This window comes from Nomascus leucogenys, chromosome 4, assembly GCF_006542625.1.
Source record: "Nomascus leucogenys isolate Asia chromosome 4, Asia_NLE_v1, whole genome shotgun sequence".
Taxonomy (NCBI): Eukaryota; Metazoa; Chordata; class Mammalia; order Primates; family Hylobatidae; genus Nomascus; species Nomascus leucogenys.
This window is the reverse complement of record NC_044384.1, coordinates 104,966,245-104,973,953: the sequence shown is the minus strand read 5'-3', so window position 1 is coordinate 104,973,953 and position 7,709 is coordinate 104,966,245.

The window sequence follows — 7,709 nt, the reverse complement described above, 5'->3', positions numbered from 1 at the left end:
TGTTACTGTTTCAATTTGGAGCAGGATCCTTAAAGGGGCAGGGTCATGGCTCCCCAGCCTCAGGGGTGTCATCAATAATGCTCTGGGCCGGGTGTGGTAGCTCACACCTGTAATCCCAGCACCTTGGGAGGCTGAGGTGGGTGGATCACTTGAGGTCACGCGTTCAAGACCAGCCTGGCCAACATGGTGAAACACTGTCTTTACTAAAAACACAAAAATTATCCAGGCATGGTGGCGCAAGCCTGTAATCCCAGCCACTTGGGAGGCTGAGACAGGAGAATCACTTGAACCTGGGAGGCAGAGGTTGCAGTGAGTGGAGATCATGCCATTGCACTTCAGCCTGGGCGACAGAGTGAGAATCCGTGGCAAAAGAAAAAAAAAATAGTGTTCTGAATTATTCAAGCCCTGTCCTGGAGTCAAACTGAACCCTTCCCTCTGACTCCCCAACTAGCGCCACACTGAGGAGCAACAGCTGCCTTGAATCCCCTGCTGTTCCATTCACTAAACTAGATTAGATGGGGAGGGGGAGGGCATAGAAGGTGCTGGGGAGCTGCAGCCTTCTTGTTGTCATTCATTCACTTAATGGATCTTGTGCAGAGCACAGTTCAAGGCCCTGGGGATGAAGTAGTGACAAGACAGAGGAGGCCTCTCCCTGCCCTCCCCAGGCACCCAGTCCAGCAAGGAGCAGGGGATTTACCCAGGAGAGGGTGTCAGTGAGGACAAAACATGCACAATGACAGGATGCAGGGAGAGGGTGGAGGCAGCAAACCGTGGGTCAGGGAAGCCTCTCGTGGGAAGCAATGTTTAGCCTGGAACCTGAAGGACAAGAATGAGCCTGCTCCAGGGAGAGTGAGGGCCAGGCAGGCAGGGGACACCAGTGCAGGGCCAAGAGGTGGGAGAGGCTCAGGGGGCTCCAGGAACATCAAGACAGGTGGCAAGAGTGAAGAGAGCACAGAGAGGAAAGAGGGTAGGAGTCATGAGGGGCTGGCAGAGGGATTCCAGGGCGACCCCAGGGACCGGGCCTGTGAGTCAACAGAAAGAGGCTGGATTGATTCTAGGCACTGGGAAGCCATGGAGGGATGTAAGCAGGGCTGATTTCATGAAGCTGCCTCTGGCTGCAGTGTTGGCACCTGGCTGGGATGGGGGCGGGAGAGGCAGCAGGAAGACGAGGGAGGAGGCTGGGGCAGGAGGTGTCCAGCTGGGAGGGGACCAGGGCCTGGAGAAGGGTGTGCATGGGCATGGAGAGCAGATGTGCCCAAGACCCATGTTGCCTTCGGGCTGACAGAGGTGCTGATGGAGCAGAGATGGGGATGAGGAGGGAGGAATCCCAGATCAGAGTGCTCAGCACTGAGGGGTGCACTCTCAATCAGGGCCTGACCAGGGATGAAGGGAAGCTCTGAAGATGGGTGAGGGAGGGGTGTCAGGTCTCCGTTAGGAAACGGAGTGGAGAATGGGCTGTGACTGCACAGCTCCCTGGGAATCTTGCACGTATCCACGCAGGCCACATAAGCAGGGCTCAACTGCAGTCCAACCTGTGTCTCTGCTGAATGCCCTACAATTCCTCCTGCAGCCAGGGCAGCTAAGACTTGGGAGAAGCCACTGAGAGGTCTTTCTCAGCTGCAGGCTACAAAATTGTTTGGCTGTAATATGAGGCAGCTCCTACATGGCTGAGTGACCCTCTGCTCACACTGTCATCCGATCCCTCTGAGCCAGAGTCAGACTGTGGGATGAGGGACGAGGGAGCTGACCTCCTGCCCATTTTGCTTCTGCTGTTCTTGTAAATAATGAACTGTCTAAATCCACGTGGGCTCATCGTCTCATCCCTGGCTGGATGCATGGAAGTGCGCCAGATCCACCCGCAGCTGCAGTCATGTAGCCACCCATGTTGTCGCTTGGAAATTGCTTCACAGTTTGATAAATTGGTCCCAAACGTGGGGCCAGTAAGGGTACAACGCCTTTCTGGAGACAAGACAGAAAAGGCCCACGTGGCCGACCAAATGAAGAGATATGGAAGACCCCAGGATCGCCTAGGCATGCTGTCTCCCCGGGAAGGTGAGAGGAGGGGAACAGGCTAACCCTCTGTCCTACCTCCTGAGGAATGTTTGCAGGCTGAGTAGCAAGAGGAAGAATTGAAACCAGCCATCCAAATGCTGCCCCTCCTGATGTCCAGAGAGTTCTTGGGCTCAGGGAGATGTAAAAACGAAAACAAAAACCAGACAGGATGAAATAGAGGAGGAGGCTGGGTCAGGGGACCTGGAAGGAGAGAGCAGCTCTGCACATCAGCTGATGCTGTGACTCCTGACTGCAAGGTCTGCTCCCAGAGGGGAAGGGAAGTTAGGACAGTGGCCAGTGGGACAAGCACACACCTGGGAGCCCACCAGGCTTTGCGTGCCCTGCCAGTTGGTGGCAGTAAAGCAGCATAGAATAGAAGAGGGCAGGGGCCACAGCACTAAAGAGATGGAGAGGAAGAGGTGCGTAAGGAAACCATCTGGCAGTTGTGCAGACTGCCCTCCCCAGCCAATTAGTCCTGAAGAGCCTTGAAAATTATGAGTGTGCGTGGCGGACAATTACTCAGCCTGGAGCCGGTTGCAGCCGGATGCTGGCAGTCAGCAAAGGTGACCCCTGGTGTTCTGAGTACAGCAGTCACTTGACAGACAGGTCCCAGCATACCCCCTTGAGTGGCAATTACTGGCTTGCAGCTGGGTGTAGGTAGACACTGAGGGTAGAGCTCCCCATGCATGGTTCCTCCCAGGCAGCCCCTTATAGGCTGGGTCTGGAGGAAAGACACCAACACAGTGGACACTGCCCAGCAAATGTCTGTCATCAAACGACAGGGGGACAGCCAAGAAAGGAGGAAGCCAGGCATCAATGGAATCTCCCACCAGCCTGAAAAACTGCCCAATCAGCCGCCAGGCGCAGCTACCCCAGTCCTGGGGTCTGCACCAGCATCTCAGGCTCCTTGTGAACTTCATCACAGCGCAGTCCCTGAGGAGGCCTGGGCCTGATTCACAGACAGATCAGCCAAGCTACAGGCCCCACAGAAAAAACTGATGAAAGCTGCATACGAAGAAAGAAGTCTGCCCAGGGGCAGTGGTGCAGGCTGTGGTGCTTGCCCTGGAAACTGCCCCCACCTAAGTTCACAGCCAGTGGGCTGACCGTGTGGTCTGGCAACAACTGGATGTCAAGTCCCAACCCTGGTTGCGACAAACATTAGGCTGCAGATTGCACAGGGCCCAGGGCCTCTGAAAACCCAGGGAAAAGGACCCCTTGGCAGTGAGCATCAGTGAAACCAACAAGCTGACCAATTCTGCATAGCCCAGGTAAGCATCAGAGCCACCTGGATACACCATCACACGAGGCCTGGCCATCTGTCTATAGCTCAGGACTGGGGCCCACGTCAAAGCCTAGTGAGGCCAGCACACAAGGCCAAGCAAGCCTGCAAGTGTACCAGCTCCACAGTCAGGGGACAAAGTGACTCCAGTGCACACAGCGACCTGTGCACTCCAGTACAGACCTGGCCAGTCCTGGAAAACAGACTCCACAGACCCCTTCCCCTTCTGCCAGGAGCACCACTGGGTGCTGACGACAGTAGATGCTTTTCTTGGGTATGACACAGCAATTCCCATCTGCGGGGAACATGGGCCATGCTGCTTGACAAGTCCTAAATGTACTGCTGCATATCTGAACTCCTGGAGCACATCCGGTCGGACAATGGTGCCGCCCTCGTAGCCAAGAGAAGCAGCGATAGGCAGCTATCTGGGGGCTGCTGTGTGGGACATTTCATGTCCCCTACCACCCATAGACAGCAGATGCCTTAAAAGATGAACTAAAAAAAAAAAAAAACTGAAAACATAAGTGGACTCTAACTGTGGCAATTCTCCAGGAAGGTACCACTCATTTAAATAAAATATTTAGTTATGAGGTAGGGAGGGGGAATAAGAAAAGACCCACGCTAGCTGTGAGAGACCCTGACACATAATTCACCCTCCTCACTCTTCTCTGCCCACCTCCATCCCTGCATGGAGGAACCCGGGCTACTGACCCGTGGGCTGCAAGGCGGCGGTTGGTGTGGGAGATGCTAATCCGGTCACTCTTACCTCCTGGCTCTGTGTGCGAGCACTGGGCAGTTGTGGATATTGAAGGTAATGATGATGATCATTATCTCAGGAGTGATCACTCCTAAGATGGTGCTGCTGGCGCAGCCCGCACATCTGGGACGATAGATAGTAATCACCTCCAGAAGGACCCAGCTGGACACGGTGGGTTAGGAATGGTGAGGATTTCGAAAACGGGAGCAGCTCCGCTGGAGGAGAAGGAACACCTTAGGCTCCTGGAGGCATAGAGAGGCCAGACCATTAGCGTCTTTTGGCTCTCGCCTGCAGGACACCTGGCCCACCTGTCATCTCAGAATGCTGTGGTCACCTTGTCCCAGACCATTACCACTGCCCTCAGTCTAACTCCTGGACACTCATTCTCTCAAGAGAGCCTCAACTGAGGACTGTTGACTTTGGAGGCAAGACAGCCCCCGCCAAAGCAATGAACCATGATTAATTTTCCAGACGCTGATGAGGCCTCCCTTAGCCTCATCTTATTATTGCTGGTACCCTACTGCCAAAACAAATAAACGAATAAACAAACCAAACACTCTCTAGTGTGCTTTTCACAGATCATAGCTACTGCTCTGAATTTAGTGAGCCACTGGACCTATCATCCTCCACCTGACCCTGACGACTGGACCACACCCCCTCATTTCCACCTCTTCCCAAATACTTTTGGACGTGAGGGGCCAGGCCTCAGCCAGGGGGCATATGTGAAGATCACTTTGGGAGAAATTTGCCTGTCTTGAAGGCAAGGAACAGGGACAGGTGGCCAAACACCTGGGCTCCAGCTCTGCACCTGGTAGTGCTGGAGTCGTGCAGTCCACCCAGCTGGCACCTGGACTCTCTGGTGTGAGGCCATGTGGGTCCAGTCCAACATAGCTACTCAGCCCCCTGTTTATCGAGGACAGAGTGTGTGCTTCTGCTTGCCCCTGAGGGCCTAGGTTTCCTGGGTTGTGATTCCTGGGGCTTTGGTCATGAGGAAGTTGAGATAAAGTCCATAAAGTGCTTAGCCCGCACGTGGGTCCTCTTCAACGCATCCAGAGCCCAAGCGGCATCTCTTGCCTGCCCTTCACAGCAGAGGGTGCTCCTGATGGCAGAACAGGGGTGTCAGGGCAGCTCCTTTGCTTACAGACAACAAACAGGACCCAGTTAGGAAAAGGACTTGGCCAAGGTCCCAGAGAGACCAAGACCTGGCAGCCTGGACCCCATCCCAGGTTCTCGCCCACAGCAAGAGTAAACACTAGAGTATGTGTCTGTACAACCCTTGACAAAGCCAACCAGAAAAGCCCTGACCCGATCTGAGCTTGACCTTGACCTTCACTGTCACTCCAGTCCCTAAATCTAACTTGACACTGACCCTGACTTCAACCCTAATCCCTAATTCTATCCCTCACACTGACTTTAACCCAGACCCTCACCTTATCCTTTCCCAGGCACCCATAAGAGAGCAGCCCCTGTCCCCTGCTGGGCCCCAGTGGTCAGCCGTCCCTCTGGGAGGGTGACAGCTGAGGTCCTGGGGCCCTCCTTAGGGCCCTACTAGTGAGCATCTGCTTCACTCTCACAGTGACACTAAGCACCTCTCCAGCAGCCCCTGGTCACCCCTCTGGCCTCAGCATCCCTCCAGCCTTCCCTGGAGCTGCAGCAGGCAAGGGGCATGCACGGTGAGCACCCTGATCACACACTGGCTCCAGCTTCCTCGGGGGTGGTGTGAATAAACAGAGGCTTGGTCAGCACTCGGGTCCCTCGGATGCCTGCCAGCTCCCACTGTGGGGTAGCTGTTCCAGACCGTACTCCAGACAGGGAACAGGGCTGCCATGCAAGAGGCCCCTGGAGAGGCTCGCTGACAAAGAAGTCAGCAGTCCCTTCAGAGGACTTCATGGGACCATGCTGTGCCCTGGTCCCTTTCAGGACGCCCTCTCCATCTACCACTACCTCTGGGTCACTGGTTATGGCCTGGCCACACCACTCCATGGCCTTCCTGCAGCTGGAGCTCCACACCAAGCAGTAGGGCAGTGCCTGGAGGTGTCCTGCCACACTGGCATCATAGCTGCCTGGTGTGGGCACACAGCCCCAGGAGGGCCAGGCCTGAGCCTCTGGTGCCCTGTGTGACTATGGAGCAAGGCACAGAGGGTGTCCATCTTTTCTTCCCCTTCTCCTGAGGCATCAGCATCAACTTGCTGTCTACTCCTGGCCTGTGTTTGCCCGGGGCTCCATTTCCCTGGGGCCCATCCATCCTGGACACACCAGAGGGGTTGTTTGCACAGATGCTTCTCCAGCCAGTCTGAGATGCTGACCTGCTCTGGGAGTCAGGCTCTTCAGAGTCCAACCCCTCCCATGTCAACCTGTGTTCTGTCCTCGTCCCCAACTGCTGTGGAGCACGGGCCCCTGGCAAGGCGGCCTGCACTGTGCCTGGGGAAAGGATGGGAAGCAGACACCATGGAGGATTGTTGACTCTGGAGGCAAGACAGCCCCCACCAAAGCAATGAAACATGGGCCTGGGTCTGGAAAGGGGCTGTGAAATGAGGAGGCTTCTTCCTAGGGGAACAGGGGCTTCATATGAGCTAGGCCTGCAAGGATGGATCCGCCTAGGACCCAGTGGGACTGGAGGAGGGCATTTCTGCGGGAAAAGAGATGAGTGAGAGGGGCAGGAGCAGGAGGGCAGGGCAGAACGGGGTGGCAGATGGGGTTGACTGGTGAAGGGAGTAGTGGGCCTGGGGGAAGCAGGGCTAGAGGTTGTATGATTGACTGCATGCAGGCCCGGGCAGGGCTGCAGTTGGGGGTGGGGCGGGTGTACAGGGCCAGGGCTGCTGTCTAGGATAAGCAGTTGGTCCGGCTGTGCAACCTGGACACATCTGCTCCCTGAAAGGGCCTTTGGCCCCTTGGGTTTCTGTTATTCTCAGCCCCACATCCTGGCCCCTGAGGGCAGGGCCAATGTGTTTGAGTCCCACTGTAGCCTGGGACTCAGCCCTTACAGGAGAGGAAACTGCCTGAGTCCGTGAATGGGCCGTGTCTCCCTGGGCCTCTCTCCACTCTGTCCCAGGTGATTGTGAAGTGCCATTTGGGATTGATTAGGAAGAATCTTAACACTTCCTCAAGATCATGGCTGAAGAGCGAATCCTCATCCCGGGAAGGAGGTGGGAACTGGAATGGTGGAGGGACCAGAGCTGGGCCCTGCCAGGCTGCTCTGAACATCAGTGAGATCACTGAGGTGCTAGGGTCCCTGCTGGCCAACCCTGCCATCCAGAGACTGGGCGCCATCGTGCTCTCTGGGCAGCCAGGGGCTCCTGCAGCAGCTGGGAGAGGTCACCCCTGGAATGTGGACTGGGCGGGTCTTCTGTACATGAAGCACTCACTGCAGTGGTCAGGCTCATCTACAGGAAGGACTCCTGCCTGCCTGCCTGCTCTGTGGGTTTTGTTGTAAGGGTCTGATATAGCCCTGTCTGCCCTTGGACTCTTCCAGGACCCTTTTAAAACACTGCAGCCCCTAAGGCTCTGTCCAGAGGCTCTTTTTCATTTATTTATTTATTTTATTTTTATTTTTGAGGCAGGGTTTCATTTTGTCACCCAGGATTGAGTGCAGTGATGCGATCGCCGCTCACTGCAACCTTG